General features: G+C 40.0%; 1 protein-coding gene and 1 pseudogene across 1 annotated transcript in view; one reads left to right on the forward strand and one right to left on the reverse strand.

The window, feature by feature from the left end:
* The window catches only part of MAPRE2 (microtubule associated protein RP/EB family member 2), a 128,405-nt gene extending 111,452 nt beyond the window's left edge, over positions 1 to 16,953 (reverse strand). The window contains exon 1 of the mRNA XM_025038678.1: positions 16,890 to 16,953. The gene's annotated coding sequence lies outside the window, so the exon portion shown is untranslated. The remainder of the gene's footprint in view (positions 1 to 16,889) is intronic.
* Positions 11,419 to 11,536, forward strand: LOC112469399 (annotated as a pseudogene).
* Positions 16,954 to 17,670: the final 717 nt, after the last annotated feature.

A 17,670-nucleotide genomic window follows, 5' to 3' on the forward strand; every position in this document is an offset into this window, starting at 1 on the left:
CATAAGGAAGTGCGAAAGTAATTTGTAAGATTTGGCTTGTTTTAAAAATCAGAAAATTTAACATGAATGGTTTCAAGAACTGCACTCAGGTAAGCTGACAATTTTTTCTTCAGATAGAACAGGTAGAATTTCTTTACCTGTTTTATAGCAGAATTCAATTTTATGGGTATTTCACATCATTTCTATAATTTAATGAAAGTTGATAAAACTAAAAAATCAAGTTTAAAGAAAATCTGTTCCCACGTATATCGGTTTCTTTTCCTAAGTTTTCCAACCTTCTAGAAATAGTAACGGAATCAGAATAACATTTTCATTTGCTCTTTGCCTAGTAACATAGCTGCTGGGTATGAAAGCATTGGCCACCAAGCTGGGAAGCAAGAGCATAAGGTTCCTAGTTTATCTATAAACCAGATAATTAGCCCTTAGAAAATGTGGGAATGGCTCTACACAATTGGCCTTTTTCTGTTCTCTGACAACAGACTATTGCTAATTTTTCAGCAGCTGTCATGGGTCAGTTTGGAGAAGAATGAAATCATTTGGAGAAGAATGAAATCATTTATGCACAAGTTATTTCACATATTTTATCTAATTTAATCCTCAAAACCATCTTAGTACAAATGAAAAAAACAAGGCTTAGAGTAGTGGAGCAGTTTGCCCAATATCACGCGTCTAGATTCTAATTGAGTCTGACAGACTATCATCTTTATCTCATCCATATCATGCAACCTGGAAAGCCAGGCCTTTGCCATTGATTTGGACACCTGGACAGCTCTTGCTCTGGGACAGAGAAGGTACTCAATAAGACAAAGTCTTGTGAGGGGCCGGTCTAGGCTCCCCTTAGCGGGGGTGGCAGGAGAGGCAACACTTTTTTCTGTGGTGTTTGGCAGATGAAGAGCAGTTATTGTCTATGAGTTTCACACTATAGAAAGATTAACTCAAATGGATTGCTACATAAATGTAAAATGTAAAATTATGAAACGTTTAGTAAAAAAAGTAGAAAATCTTTGGAATCTAGGGCCTGGCAGAGACTTCTTAGCCTTGACGTGAAAAGCACAATCCATAAAAGGAGATATTGATAAACTGGACTTAATTAAAATCAAGAACTTTTGCCCATATGAAGTGGATGTAAATATAAGGCATAAACTAGGAGAAAATATTTGCAAACCACCTGACAAAAGACTAGTATCTAGAATTCGGAAATCTCAGAACTCAACAGTAAAAAAACCAAACAATTAGAAAATGGGCAAAAGATATAAGTAGACATTTAACTGAGGATATACAGTTAGCAAATAAGCACATGAACTGATATTCAACATCGTTAGCCATTATGTAAGTGAAAATTAAGAACCATGTGAGGTATAACTATACACTTATCAGAATGGCTAAAATAAACGGTGACAACATGAAATGTTGATGAAAAACCAAATCATTCATATATTGCTTGTGAGAATGTACAATGGCCTAGCTACCCCAGAAAACATTTGGCTTTTTTTTTTTTTTTAAACTAAATATACAACTACCACACAACCTACCAATTACACTCCCAGGTATTTTTCCAAAGGAGTAAAAACACATGTTTATAGCAGATTTATTCACAGTGGCCCAAAACTGGAGACAACCCAGAGAGCCTTAGACAGATTAATAGTCAACAACTGTGGTACATCCAATATACCATGGAATACTACTCAGCAATTAAAAATGAACCAACTATTGATATATGTAAAACCTAGGTGAATTTCCAGAGAATTACGCTGAGTGAAAAGAGCCAATCCTGTAGGTTATATACTGTATGATTCCATTTATCTGACATTCTTGAAATGAGCAAACTGTAGAAATGGGACAGATTAGTGTTTGCCAGGGGTCAAGAAGGGAGTGAGGGCTGGAGGGAAGTGGGTTTGGTAATGAAAGGGCAACATAAGAGGTCCTCGTGGTGACGAAAATGTTCTGTATCTTGAACGTATATCAGTGTCAATATCCTGGTTGTGACGCTGTCCTGTAGATTTTCAAGATGTTACCATTGAGGAGGAAACTGAGTAAAGGATATCTCTGTATCGTTCTAGTATCTAGAATTCGGAAATCTCAGAACTCAACAGTAAAAAATCATACAGTATATAACCTACAGGATGTGGTATCTCTGTATCGTTTCTTATAACTACATGTCAATATACAGCTGTCTCAAAATAAAGAGTTTAATTTAAAAAACCATGAGATGGAACCACAACTAGGATTGAACAAGATCACTCCTTTCTATTTTCTTACTTCTCCAGAGAAGAACAAGACCCCAAAGCAGTGGCCAAGACGGGGTGGGGAATTTGCTCCACACTGCACAGGTCCAAGGGAAAAATCCTAAGCATGACGTTAGCATTCAGAAACCACCGCCAATATTCTGCTGTTTGAGTTTGCCTACCTTGGAATTTTCTCTGCTGTTATCCCCTCTTTCTCCTATATTTACCTTCCCAACCCTTCATTAAAATTCAAAATATTGATACAAATACACACACTCAAAACCAAAAGTGACTTCTAAGTACCAGTTTGATACCTCTGCATTTTGGAAACGACCTCTCATAACGTCCAGTGCATGCTAGCCATGAATTTCCAAAATTCCCACATCTTAGTATTCGCACCAGAATAGAATTTCATCTTTGGTGGATTTTTTGGATGAGAAGGCAGGTGTTCTGTATTCCAGTCTGGGCCACACGCGAAGTACAGGCATAACTTTAATCACCCCCACATAAAGAGGAGCTTGCAGAGTCTCCCTTCATGCTAGGAGACACCATGTTGACCTTGACCCTTCTCACTCTGAGCACTAGGCAGCTTCTCAGAAATGAGGAGCCGTAAGCCAGATGCTTTCCTTGGGCTTGTTGGTTTTGTTTTCACTGAAAAGACCGAATATCTTTGTTAGGATGAGAATCATGACGTGGTCAAACGCTTTAACAAAGCACATTCTCTGCTTCTACAAAAGTCCATTTTCCCTCATCCTCTAGAAATTTCAAATCCTCTTTCTTTAAACAAGCTTGGGATTCTAGCATCTCATGTGTGAGGCACAGGAGAACATCAGTGCTAGCTAGATAATACCTCCTCCCCGCACCAAAGACTGCTTTCTTGTCTGACCAGAAAGCCACAGGCACATGAGAGATATATCAGAATAAAAAAAAGGGCTGTAAAAATATTTCCAGTCATGCCATGCCATTGAAAAAGTGCTCTCTTTCATTAGTGCTATGTATTTAGCCAATGAGGCTTCTGATCAACGCAGGGTTAAAACATTCTCCCCACAAAAAGACAAGAATCACTGCCTCCCCAGCTGCTCCCAGCCAACGTTTCCAAGAAGACAACACCGCTGGGACCTGAACCCAGGTTTTCCTCTCAGGAGTTGACTAAGCTATCTCTAGATGTTCAGAATGAGTTACAGCTTAAATTCCAAATTCCCCTTGGCTACTTAGAGATATTGAATCACTCCAGTTGTATATCACATTCTTTAGTGTGGGAGGTCCACAGCTTTCTAGGAATAAAGCAGCTGTAAGCATTAACAGAAGGTCAAATGCTATTAATCCTTAGGCTGATACTACTTGATAACAGCCTTCCAGAGAGCTCCGCCTTCACCAGCACCTCCTCAATTAGTGGTCTCAGGACCTTCCCAGGGGGAGCAGAGGGGGGCCAAGAGTCTGCCCAGTTCCACTCCCCCAGGGGACTAGAGGCACGCCTGCTAGGAAGCACAGAGGGGAGCACACACCAGGGAAACCAAACCAAATGACATTATCTGGCAAGTAAAGGTCAAATTACACTGAATCTTGGGTATTATGGTACAAAACATTTTTCTCCCTAAGAAAGGCAAATGACAAAATGAACCACATTGCATGTTTAAGGGCTTTTGAAAAACCGTAGCTGGCTAATAACGGGATTTTGGTGCTATATGTTAAGAACAGTAATGATGTTATAAACTTCTTATAGGTCATGTGATTTGGACTTCTATGAAAGGATAATCCCCAGAAACTATCTAATGTGATAGTGATAATAAAATAGAAAGGCAATTCTTTTCATGCAAATTAAGCCTAACCCTCCCATCTTAGAATCCTCCTTTATCCATCTGCTACTTCCCATAGCAGGCGTAGACTGTCCTTTCTATTCTAAAATAGAATATTCATAATGCTAAATGTACAAAAGTAAAAGTCTAAAAAAAAAAAAAAAGGAAAAAACATGAGACAAATTACATACATGAGAAATATCACATGCATTTTAATTATGTAAGTTTTTGATAATTGTTTTCACTTATGCTTTTATTCATTTTTAATCAGATATCCTTGAAAATAAAGTAGTTGGAACAGAACGGCTCCTTTCCTCATAAGTGTGATGGATGATGAAATGTAGCAGAATGTTCCTGAAACAGGAAAGCAGCAGAGAGAGTGGTATCAGATTCACCTTGAGCACCCAGGGTTCAGATTTAGCATTTGAGCTGCAGTGAAAACCATGCTTTACAAGCCTTCTGTCTTCACAGTGTTATTCCTTTGACCATCCAAAGTGATGCAGTAACATATTAAAAATGTTCAAAGGGCAAAGTGTGAGATCTGAGTATGACTGACAGTGGCCAGAGGATTGCTAGGACCCTGGGTATGGAGGGCTGCTCTGACCTCCCTCAAAAGATGGATAACCATTGTCTAATCCCTGTATTTTAAATCTATTTTCCTTCTTGTTCTTGCATGCTCTGGTGCCTTAGGCAGATGCCATACTAGTGTCCAATAATGGTGTAGCTACATGAAACCATGGGATGCAGGCCTTCTTATCTTTGTATTTGGAGCAGCACAATACAACTTACCGCTAGACTGAGTTAGCAGTTCTGCTTTTTCCATGTCTTCTTTTATCTCTAACAGGATAAGATACCTCTTTATGTCTCAGCCCAGGCCACCTGATGGAGAGATGACCCAACACTAACAACCACATGCACACAGAAAAGTGAGCTCAGGAGCGTTTCTGAGTAAATGCTTTAAAAAAATTCTGCTGGAAATCACACTCCTTTTATATTTTGAGGAGCTACAGTGGCATTGTCCACATGTTAAATGGAAGTTTGAATTTTATCACCACTGCCTATTCCAATTTAACTAAATAATTCAATGTGCTAATGGAGTATCAAAATTATATTTTTCTCATATTTTGAAAATTTATGGATTCTCCAAAGAAAAAATATAGTTCCTACTGCATTTTCTTTTATATTTTATTCTAAGAAAGATGGGTTAACCACCATCTTTCAGAGTGTTGGGATATTCCTGCGGAGAAAGGATAGGTAAAGATAAGCTATACTCTTTATTAATGCGGCTAGAGGCCATAGGTGAATTGAGGTGTTTTAGATTGTGCTTTAAGCAGAGCTGGGATGAGAACCAAGTCCCTTGACAATCAGTTTAAATTGACTTATTGTTAATATTGAGAATAAGAAGATAATAAAAATAAGAATGTTTGCCTAATTTGCAAAAATTTTAAGAGAAGATGGTTGTTTGAATAAGGGGACTAGTTAGAGACAACCATTCTTTGTCTTTACTCATGCTTATTGTTCTTTTGAATATTTTGGTAAATGTTGCTGCTTCCTTTTTGACTATCATTTCTCTAACTCTTAGTATCTGGAATAATTTTGACTTGCTCCTTTAATTTTTTAATCTCTATTAGCTTCTACTCATGATCATTGGTAACAAACATTTGCATAGTTTTTCAGAGAAATCAAAAGTATAAAACTCTCTCGACTATAGTCATATAAAATAGTAACAAAGCCCAAGGTGAGTAACTAACATTTTTTAAAAATCCCCACAAATGTGAAAACAAAAAATGCACATGGCTTTCAGATTCCAAGTGCAACTCTTAAAACACCACTAAGCCTCACAAGAATATGTTGTTAAAAATCTCTTTCCATTGGGATGGGCCACAAGCCCCATGGGAAAATGACTCAATAGACTTAGGCTTGATGTTACATTGTATAGAACATAACAATTGTTCTACCCATCCCGCACTGCTCACCTCCATCGGATTGCTCAACAAAGCACACTCTGAAGATGTCAACTCACTCTTACAAAACCGCACCCAAGGTCCCAGGTCTGGGCAAATTACCATGAATAGCATCATCACAGACACTCAGATAAACAGTTCAGGACAGAAAGACAACCTAATACACGCTTCCACAAGAGATAAACCTGACTAATTCAGTCACAATTCCACAGAATGGTGTCCATGGTGATGGTTAAGTACAGCAGAATACTTGAAAGGGGAAAAAGCCACACATTCTTGAATATAATTATATTCCTTGTAGTCTGTGTGGCTAATTGTGAGAGCTGTTGGTAAGCAGTACCAGGAGCCTCTGGTTCCTCTCGCATAAGACAAACAATAGTCCTGCAGGACAGATGTGTCTTGTTTCTGGGTACAATTTGATTCCAAAGCCCTCACCAGTCTCCTGCTACTTCAAAATAGCAGACTGGAAACAATTTTCAACATGCTAAGGAAAAATTTTATGTGAATTATTGAATGTGAATACAGACAGTAAGAGCTCTACACAAAAATAGTTTTTGTAATTGTTGCATGTAGGTGGTAAGTTTAGGAGTATGTCCCCTCATGCCCCACCCTCATCTTTTTCAGATTCTCACTAATGAATTTATGTTTTATTTATTAAAACAATAATCAAAAGGTGAGTGTCTTCTCCATGTTCTGATGGGGGGAATTTGTGCTGAGGTGTCTTTTAACAAAATGACTATGCACCTTCTTCCAATTTGGAATTATGTGATTGGATAAAATACAAAGCTACTTGCTAACTTATTATAATAATTATGTAATGATGTAGTTATGATGGCTACATGAAAGCATGTGTTATCAATGGAATAACTGAAGAAATATTATTCCAAGGCATCGCTGGAATAATTTTATTAGAAGAGTTGAGTAATTAAAAATATGGAAGCATGTTTTATAATCTGTTAATAATTTTTTCTTGGGGAAAAATGCAGGAGGAATTGTGTAGAATACTGGCAGGAAAAAACAAACAACTCTTGTGTCTTTTGGCTTCACAGAGCAATAAGTGGCAACCCTGATGAGGAGTCTGTTGCTTGGTGTCCTGGAGCAAGTCACTGTTCCAACAGCCAGGAAACTTTACATTTCTAAGGAGCAGAAGGGGGAGTTGTGGTTGCCAGGGACATGGGGACATATAGACACGAATTGCATGTTGATAAGATATGGGCCCTATGATTCCATTCCCAGTACATAGATGGAACTGTTAAAATTAACATCACCTTTCTTCCAAATTGATCATGTTGCAGGAAACCACGCCATGTAATTAGTCAACTGCCAGCCCTATCTGAAGCAGATCATGAAACAAATCATCACTGTACGTAATAGTCATCAGGAAGACCCTGCCAGACACATTATCCAATTTGATCTCTACAAGAATCTGGTAAGACAATGCCAGCCTCCATTGTCTCCATATGACAGATGAGAAAACTTGTTTTGAGGGATGTTGATGGATGATGTTAAGTAACATCTGCAAAGTCACCCAGCCAGTCAGCCCCAGAACATTTTAAACATCAGGCCTTTTGACGTTCTTGCTCCAATTCCAGAATTCTTTGGATGATACAACACCATAACCTCTAAAAAATAGGCAGGCTGGCATCAGGAAGTGAGGTTTTTGAATTTACAAGGAATTAAAATCTATGGAACCTTTTTAATAACTTTTTAAAACCTAGAATTTCACAAAAGTAGTTTGGAATTTGCCATAGGCTCAATCTGCATGCCCTCTATTCAGTTTAAGGGGACCCTACAGATACAAATATATGAATGTGTGGTGTTGGCGCATGAATATTCTTATGTAAGTTATAATACATGAAATGAAGAAGCATGAAGGAGATTTTGCTGGTGATCTGAGAGATAGGAGATGTGTGCCACCTTAATTTATAGGTTATCAATCAAGGACAACCCAAACTCTTATTGATAATAGGCTGTCATTAGTCCATATGAAAGCCTTTTTCAAACTTACATTCGTCTTGTTATATATGCTCATTGTAAAACAATATTAGAAATGGTCACTTCAGATTTTCAGATGAATAAAATAGAATACAATAGCTGCATATCCTGAAGAGATTTGATTAAAAGAAACTATTCCTTCTGAGGTATTAAAAGAGTTTGTTAAAGATTATTTCAACATGGTATTAATCAAAAAGACCGATTTCTGTGTGAGAAACTGAATTTTCTAGTTCAGGATTTCTCAAACTTTAATGTGCATATGAATCACTTATGGATCTTGTTAAAGTGAAGATTCTGACTGAGAGGTTCTGGGGTGCAGCATGAAATTCTGATTTTTTAAGGCACTCAAAGGCGGTGCTGGTGCTGCAGGTCCTATGACCACACTTGACTAATGAGGCATCGTCAGAACCATTTTGGGAATGAACTTCAGTGGAATCACCTATGATTAGGTGAATTTCGATTAGCACCCTCCACGTGGTTGATGGGTTTCTCAAGCTGCTCCACTTGAGCTAACAATTTACCTGTTGACGCATCTATCAAAAGAATAGAAAGTACCTTAAAATATCTTAGGAAGTAAAAAGATTGCTAATTTTCTAGTTCTGGCTTTACCTTTTATTTTCCCTCTTAACTAAGCAAATTGTGCAGAAAATTTCAGATAGTGGCTTGATTTTTTTCTTTAATAGATGAAGGCATCTCAGACATTTTAATTTATTATCTCAGAAATATAGTCTTGGACCAGATATTTTACAAATGAAGAAAGCTGGTCATTTTGAAATTTATTATGGGATAAGTGTAGGGTTACTGGTCATTTTGAAATTTATTATGGGATAAGAAATTTATTAAGCTGGTCATTTTGAAATTTATTATGGGATAAGTGTAGGGTTACAGAATTTAGCAAGAATAAAAAGAGAAAACAAAAACAAAACTCCAAACTAACAACATCAACCCAAAATAACGGGATGCCCAGTTAAATTTGAAAAAAGATTAAATTTTTTATTATGAGTATATCCCATTCAATATATGGGATATACTTATACTTAAAAAATCATTGTTTATCTGAAATTCAGATTTAAAGATTAAATCAGATTAAATTCAGATTAAAAGATTAAAATTTTCAGTATTAGTCTAGGCTATGCAATATATGAGACATACTTATACTAAAAAAAATCATACTTATACTAAAAAAAAATCAATGTTTTTTGAAATTTAGATTTAACCGGTGTCCTGTATTTTACCTAGATAAAAGCACACCTCAAATTCGAACTGATCTTGAAGTGTTGAGAGACGGAGGTGTGCTTGCTTGGGTAGAAAATTAACAGACTCGGTGGTAGTCTTGTTTAAATATTCCAGCTGCACAGAAAATTGCTTTCTGGACTTGCCAGTAGCACGTAGAGCACTCAGTTATTATTGCTCTTGATTTGTGGAAACTCCTTTTAAGAGATTTGTACCCAGAAGACCACACTTTAAAAAGAATCATGATAGAAGCCAACCTGGAAGTTAAGCTTACAAAAGTATAACATTGATAGTTCCCTTTGCTGGGAAGGACCAGGTTGGGCAAAGCAGGAAGGTATTTCTTTGAGCTCCCTCTCTTTTCCACCTTTGGAGGGCTGAAGAAGCTTAGCGGGGAAATGCAAATAGGGGATTCTTGGGTAGAATCATGAAAGGTTCTTAATACATCAAATTTTGGCAAGTTGATTGGATTTAAGATTATCTTTGAAAGAAGGAAGGAAAGTGTAAGGTGATTGCCGGCTTCTCTACCTCTTGCTTATCAGTTGAAAACCGACTTTATCAGACTTTAAAGAAGGTAATCTAGTCCTCTGATTTAACTTTTATGTATACAGCCAATAAAAAATTTCAGATACTTTAGTAAAGCTAAAAGAAACCGCCTCATTTTCTGGCTGCCTTTTTTTTTTTTTACTTATTTTTCCTTCTCCTACCAATTTCAAATACCAAGTCATTCCTATTCTGGTGTTTATAATTAATTCTAAGTTAGAACCCAAATGTGCCTGTTAGCAAAATTCTTTTAAGTGTTTTGCCCCTGTTTCAGCAATTGACAATTATGAATTCCCTACTCAATTAAAAATATAGTAAATCCACTCAGTTCCTAATTTAGGAACTACTTCGGTGAGAACTACAAGTACTATTCATATATATGACATAAGGTATATTAAATAAAATGTATTTAGTAAAAATGTAAAATCTAAATTATGACAAGGGAGGAAAGTTAATTTCACTTGAACTGGTTCCTGACCCAGTCAGCACAGGGGTATACAGTCTAGTTCTAGTTGTTCCGCTTCCTCCTTGTCCCCCAATTACTCCATCAGGAACACTAAAGGGTTAAGTTACCTTGGGAGTTAGTTATCCACATGCCATTACTACCAACAGTACTAGGATGGGATTAAATACTTTTTGTTTGTTTCTTTCTTAAAATCATTTAGTTGATCTCGCATACCTCAAACATTGCATTTTTTTTAGTGCATTGTTTGATTTAGTGAAAAAGGAACTCTTTTTGGTGGGGGGCTCTCTAAATTGCAGGTGCGCTGATTCTGGAAGCGATGCAGAGGACACCGGTTAAATATAACCTTTAAAGTTGCTCCATAAATCTAAGTGAAAGTCATTTGCAAATATTCTGTGGCATTAACAAATCATCAAAAAGAGGAAGTTCTCTTAACTGAAGGAAATTTTAAGACACCCCTTACAAGAAAAAATTAAGACCAGTTTCTATCAAGGAAGTTACTGTTCTTTCAAATATTTTTTCTAAACTCTTAAAAATAATCTGTCCGGCCTTGGGCAGAAGGCAAAGAATTTGAATTTCTGGATCATAATCTGATCTGTTTTTGAATTTGGAAATTTCAAACTAAATTGTCCATGGCATAATGTCAGACTGTAGTGATATAACTGACTATATGTATATCTGCTTATTATTTAATGACCACTGCCTTTATAAGTAGTAGCAAGCAATTTACCTTAAATATAAACTTTAGGAGAGTAATGGTATTTCCAAAAGCAGCAGTATGAAGTGACAGTCAGTGAAAATTTCCTAAATCTAAATAAATTTTCAAATTATGCCTTCATATATAAAACAAAGAAGCATGCAAATGCCCTCATAGGCTGGAGAAAAAGGAAGTTGCTATTGCTAAAGAGTTAAGGTGAGTGTCATCTTGGGCTTGCTGTCAAGGGTGTGTTACCCCATTTTCTAAAGCTCTGGAAACAGTGACAGCTCAATATAAGTATTGCACTGTTTGGGCTTGTTCAGGTACAGAAATTTTACAGTCAACCATATCATTAAAATTCATATATTATTTAGAAAGGTATGACTAAATTATCCTTAGTGATTAGTTTGGAAGCAATTTATTTCCCCCTTCTCTAAAGGGAGAAAAAAACTGAAAAAAGACTAAGGCTTTAAGTGAACAAATTTTCATTAAAAACTGAAATATGGTCTATGGCCATGCCATCCTGAACAAGCGGGATCCCATCTGATCTCGGAAGCTAAGCAGGGTCGGGTCTGGTTACTACTTGGATGGGAGACCACCTAGGAAGACAGGTGCTACAGGCCTAAAAAATAAGGGATTGTAAACTGACAAGGTCCTTGCAATCTATGAGGTGAACCAAGGGTTGCCTCACCTAAAACAAACAAACAAACAAATAAATAAACCCTGAAACATGTCAAATTGGTATAAATCAAGGGTCTGCAAACCTTGTCTGTAAACAGTAAGTCGGTATTTTAGGCTTTGTGGCCCATGTGGTCTTTGGTGCAACTATTCCACTTTGCTGAGGTAGGTAGCAGAAAGGCAGCCCTAGACAAGATGTAAGCAAATAAGTATGGCTGTGTTCAATCGACTTTCTTTTGTACAGTGAAATTTAAATTTTATGTAATTTTTAAGTGTCCCCAAATAGTTTTTCCTTTTAATGCTTTCAACCATTAGAAATATATGAAAACCAATCTTATTTCATGGGCCATACAAAAACAGAGGGGAGGCCATTGTTTGCTGATGCCCAAAATTCTTGGAGCTATGAGTTTCCACTCATCCTGAGCTGAATGTCATTGCACAAAGTTTGTCAGCAGTCAATTTTGAAGTGTACAGATTATTAGATTAGGTCTGTTGGAAGCAAATTTCCCAGTTTCTCTTCTAGAAAGCTCTGGTGTAACAAATCACAATTTTGAATACCTCTCTGGAAATTTATGAGCGCAAGTTCAGAACAAAATTTTATACAATGAACAGATCTGAAAGACTATAGCCAGATTTCTTCCAATTGAGGATAGATTCACTTTAAATGTTTAGGATGGTTGCAGGTGAATATGTGAAAGAGTTAGATTTAATCTTTGTGGTCTCTAGTGGGTGGATGCCACACAAAGCCTCTGATGGATGGAATGTACTGTGAGGGAGACGTGGAGGCATAAGTCGGAGGAATATTTAGTAGAGATGCTGGACAGGGTGTTTAAGCTTTTGTTGGCTGGTGGCATTAACCTTTAAGGGCCCTTAAAGCAAGAGAGCTTATGCTTCTATGACTTGGGCAAAGATTTAGAAACTTTTTACTTTGGTTATCTAAATAAGAAGCTAACCATGGTTCAGAATGTTTGAGGTTGGCCTAGTCCAAAGGTTATTTAAGAATAAAGTCAGTGAGAGCATGATGTATGTGAACAGTTTCTCCTATGTTAAAGAGGGAGGAGATAATTAGAACTGAGCTTGTCTTGCTAATGTCTCCAGGCAAGATTACATCAAAACCTATTCAAGAAACAAGCAGTATGAAATAATAGACTCTGGAAAGAGTCACAACCCCAAGTTCCTTGCCTTGGCATTGCCATTTTAGAAGATCACATAATTTTGGGGCTTTCTTGTGCTCTCTGGCACATGGGAATTATGTTTAGGCCCTGATATGTTCATAAAACCAAAGGGTTGTATAAATTTAAGGTAATAAGACTGGGTGGTTCTCATCTGTTCTCAAAAACTTCAGAGCTCCTAAAATTGAGATGACACCGTTTCTTTCTACCTCACCCTTTTGTCCTACTTGTAAACATTACAGAGCTAAGTACATACCATTCTCAGAGGAATAGTTTCCGATTTGTCTGATTAGTCCCATTTTTCTAGTCTACATTTCATTCAGTCTTTCGGTATCTTATACCTCCCGCAAAAGTGGTTGGAATTTCAGAAGTGCACCTCCCTGTCCCTCTCTTAAGCTACACAGAAATGAGAATAGATGCATTTACATCATTTTGGCCTTTGGACATTCTTATTAACATATATTTTCTGGTATTGTTTGTCAAAGAATACATCCAACTTCCCACTTTTAAATATGATGGCTATTAAATGTACTTGTGTGTGCTATCTTAATGAAAGCAGTAGGCAGATGACAATAAAAGCTGGTTAATTATTAACTTGCTATTTGTCCTGCTCTGAAATAACTCTCCTAGCTTAATAAATTCCTTTAGACATCTACATAGTTTGATATGTATTGTTTTCCATAATAATGGGTAGAGAGAGTAAACTTTCCTTATGTGAATCTTGGGCCCATGGAGAGTGTGGTTAAAGTACTATAACAATTGTTGGTTATGCTCAGAATGCTACATTGTTTTGTGTAAAAATGTAAGTGAACAAAGGAGCTGCCATTTTATAGCCCTTAAGAGTTGTAACAAACTTTGGCTCCTACATATTCAGAATGTCTGTCTGTGAAAATAACAAAACTGAATGTACTCAGGAAGCTTTGCTTACAAATGTTCACCCTACTGCCTGATAATGTTCAGCACAAAAAAGCAACATTGATAACATGAAAGGCCCTGTGCTCTGTGCTATGGGAGCTGCAGACACACAGGCCCCTAAGAGATAACAGAATATCAAGCAGGGTAAATAAGTGCTACGAGAAGTTCAAAGTTCAATAGCTGACAGTATTGAAAGTTTGCTATGTGTCAGACACTGTTGCTTCTTAAAGAAACTGAAAATGGGGAAGAAAGCATTTAGGCAATGGCAGAGAGTCATGCTGATATAAAGAATAATGAAGAAAGGAGAGGTATAACAACTAAAGGTAAAAGCAATAAAAATAAGAAAATTAAGTTTATTTAATAAACTTGTGTACATTTTTAAACAGATCATCTTATTTAGGCTCATCCCTTGAGAATATTTTTTTTTTAAGCAGGAAACCTTTGGTTAATAGCAAACATAAAATTTCATATAAAATGTTAGCTGTAACCATTTCTATTTAAACAGATCCTTTAATCCACCCTTGAATGTGTAATCAAACAGCATTTGACTTTGTATTCAAAATTTATATATTGCAAATTTATCCTCTCTACTTCACATAATTGAAATAACCCAAACCAGTTCACACTTTTCCAAGATTTTTTATATGCCTCAACACCAAGGAAATTACAAGATGCCTAATTGGCTTTGTATTTCCTTCTAGCAGGAGAGCATTATTTGAAGGCAAAATGGGAGCTGGAAAAGGGAGCGAGCGACTCCTACAAGCAAAGAGATCCTGATCAGATATTCAAATGTGTTTTCAAAGGAGTGGCGTCTGTGCGTGTCAATAAGCTACTCCTTATAATTACTTCCTATTCCCGGGCTCCGCCTTGGAGTGCAGCCTGCTGCTGACTCACCAGACTGCCGCGAGTTAGTTTCAGCTGGGTCTCCCCACTGCCTGCTACACTTGAGTCATCACGGGAAGGAAAGTTTCTACCTGTCTCCTTAACTACCGTGCAGCAACGAGGCACTGACAGTGAACTTTGATCTTTCCACTAAGAACCAGACCCTAGGCAGAGAGGGTGAAAAACGACATGGCAGATACCATTGCCAGCCAAGCTGCGGGAAGACAGTCCCCCTCAATAGGGCGTTCTTCAGCGGCACCCCAGTTTCAGTGTCTTTACCTCCACCCATCCAAGTAGTTAAAGTGGCATCTTGTCTTGCAACGCTTGCGGCTGCTGGCCACTGAACTATTCTTTTGAGTCAGTGATTCTCAAATTCTGCTGCACAATGAATCACTCAGAGAGTTAAAAAATATATACTGCTGCCTGGCTCTTATCTCCAAACAGGGGGATTTAAGTGGATGGGGATGAGAGATGGACATCAGGAATTTTCAAAGCTCCTCAGGTGATTCTACTAGGCAGCAAAGTTTGGGAAACCTGTGCTTTGGAGAAGCATCGCTCTTCCCACGCAAGGGAAACCTACCAGTTAAGCTTAACCTAAACCGGTGGGCTCCCAGACCTCTGATCTTGGAGAGCTACTGACCCATAGCCCGCTATTTTAATTAGTTTGGCAGAATAGAACGCTAGCAAAGCAATGGGACGTTTGCAGTAGCGACACTGGCTAGATAAGGACCGGTCCCCTTTTGCTTGCTAAAAACATAGCTAGATTTAGCGTTCAAGAGAAACATCTTAAACGTTGCTGTTCTTTTGGTTACCTTTTGATCTCTGTTCTGTTTCATTCCACAGTGTCTTGTTCCGCAAAGTTGTAAGCCTTGGGTCCTTTCAGATTAGAAGCAGGTGCTGCGTCCAAAACTCAATCAAGACGGGACTGGACGCTTCACTTCGGCTGGGATGGAACCGCCGCCTCGCAGCGCAGCCCCAGGGCAGATACTATGCTAATCCAGAAAGTTCCTCCGACTTCTCGAGGGCGGGCGGGTGCAGGTTTGAACGCTTAACCCTTGATTTTACGTGACTGCACTATAGTGCGTTTAGTGACCTCTGGCCCAGCGGGTCTGGACCATGTTCCTTTGTTTTGTTTTGTTTTTTGAAAAGAGGACGTAAGCAAGTGATGGAGAATACCCGCAAGGAGGGGACAGCAGTGTTGGCTGGTGCAGAGATGAAGGGACGGCTAATATTCGGAACATTAATTACTCCACGCGCTACTGACCCGGCGAGGACTAGCAGAAGGGGACTGGGGGTTAAGACAAAGGCTCCTCCTGATCAAATGGCTGCAACGCCCCTTCCTCCGAGTTTAAAGCTCTGCCCTCTGCGCTGGGCGGCCTTTGGCACGGGACTGGCAAAGTGACTCAAGGGATGACCGAATCAACTGGCTTTTGGGGGTTTGAAAGTCTGCATTTCTGAGCGCTCCAGGTTCAGAGGGGAGGGTCCTTCTGTGCCCACTCCTCCTTCAGCCCTTTGTGGGATTTCTGGCCTCGGTACAGTATTTCTAAGGGTGGACTGAAGAATTTCCTACCAAAGCAGAGTCGGGAGTCGCTGAGTGGCCCTCGCTCTGCGCGCAGGGTGCTCCCTGCAGAATAACCACTTAGGCTCAAAATAATAACTCCCTCTCTTTCCCACCAACCCAGCTCCCCGAGTCTCGGGCGCCTGGAGGACGAGAGGAATCCTGAGTCAGTGGGCAGTGGCAGGGCTGGTCTCCGCCCGAGGGGAAGCGCCGGGGGTGTCAGCAGGGCTAGGGGTCCAGGATTTGCTCCCCCGCCGGCTGGCGCCAGTGTGCTGTGCTGCACTTCCTGGTCTGCTCCGAAGCGCGCAGTTCTGGCCAGTGCCCACCGGTTCTCAGTCCCGGTGCCCCAACTTTGACGTCTCTAGGTCCGTGCGCTGCGGGCGCGCACCCACAAGACCCCCTTCTTCACCAGCGCCAAGTGTCCCTGACCTGGACAGCTCCGGCCCTCACCCGAGCCGGGCCACTTTGCTTCTGCCAGCGTGGCAGCCCCGACTCCCTCCCCTTTCCCGGGGTGCGCAGCGTTGGGGCCCCAAGGAGAGCTGCGGGCCGCGGGAGAGCGGCGGGTGCACACCAGGGGCCCTGGTGCAGACCCTTGCACAACTTCTTGCCGGGCTTGGAGACCCCCGGTCCTGCAGGCTCTGCCACCAGCGAACTGCGGCCACACGGCGGCAAGAGGAGGCGAGGCCAGAGCCTGGCCTAGAAGGGACCACGTCAAGACTGGGGGTGTCGGGGCGCGCCAGGGCGGTACCGCTTTAAATGCACTTGACTCACCTGCTCCGGCGCTGTCGCCTCCTTCCTCTACTGACAGCTGGGGGCTTTGTTTTCTCCACCCACCCCGCGGGTTGCGCTCCGCCCCCACTGCCACACGTGACTCGCCGTCTGCCACAACCGCGGCTGGGCTAGTCCACCCGAGAGAGCCGGGCCAGCGCCACCACCCCTTTCCAGGGTTGCAGGGTGGGCACCCCAGCCGAGGGGAGGCCCAGGAAGGTCAGGGGTGACCCACCAGCGGGTCAGTTGGAAGGTGGCTCGTTGTTTAGGACCCTAGGAAGCCAGGGTGAGTTGGTAACATGGGATGAAGTGCTAGCTCGGTAAATGAGCTGGGCTGTTAGGCCCCGTCCGAGAGGGAGGTGGCCGGCGCCGCTTGGAGAAGAGTCTTGAAAAGGAGACGCCACACAATTAATTAAATACCTGTTACTGGGAAGCCTGCACATCAAGCGACGCGCATCTGCTTTTTACACCAATTGTTTTTACTCATACCGGGGAACAATTGATAATGGAGAGGCAAACTAGTTTTGTCATAAACATTATTAAACTGGGCAATTCTGAACCGAACAATAATGATTAACAAGGTTATAATAGCAAGTTTTATTGAGGTTTCAAATCTGCTTTTTGGTGCTGTTGATATTTGGATTCTATTTGGAAAATGGAATCCAGGCTGGATAAGCTAACTCCAGAGTATTGATGTGGGCATGTGTCCATTTGGAACAGAACCTATTTTGAATGAAATGAATTGAGAAAATGTTCTGGCTTCAAGATGCAGCTCAGTCTCTGC

Source organism: Pteropus alecto, unplaced genomic scaffold (assembly GCF_000325575.1).
Source record: "Pteropus alecto unplaced genomic scaffold, ASM32557v1 scaffold146, whole genome shotgun sequence".
Lineage (NCBI taxonomy): Eukaryota > Metazoa > Chordata > Mammalia > Chiroptera > Pteropodidae > Pteropus > Pteropus alecto.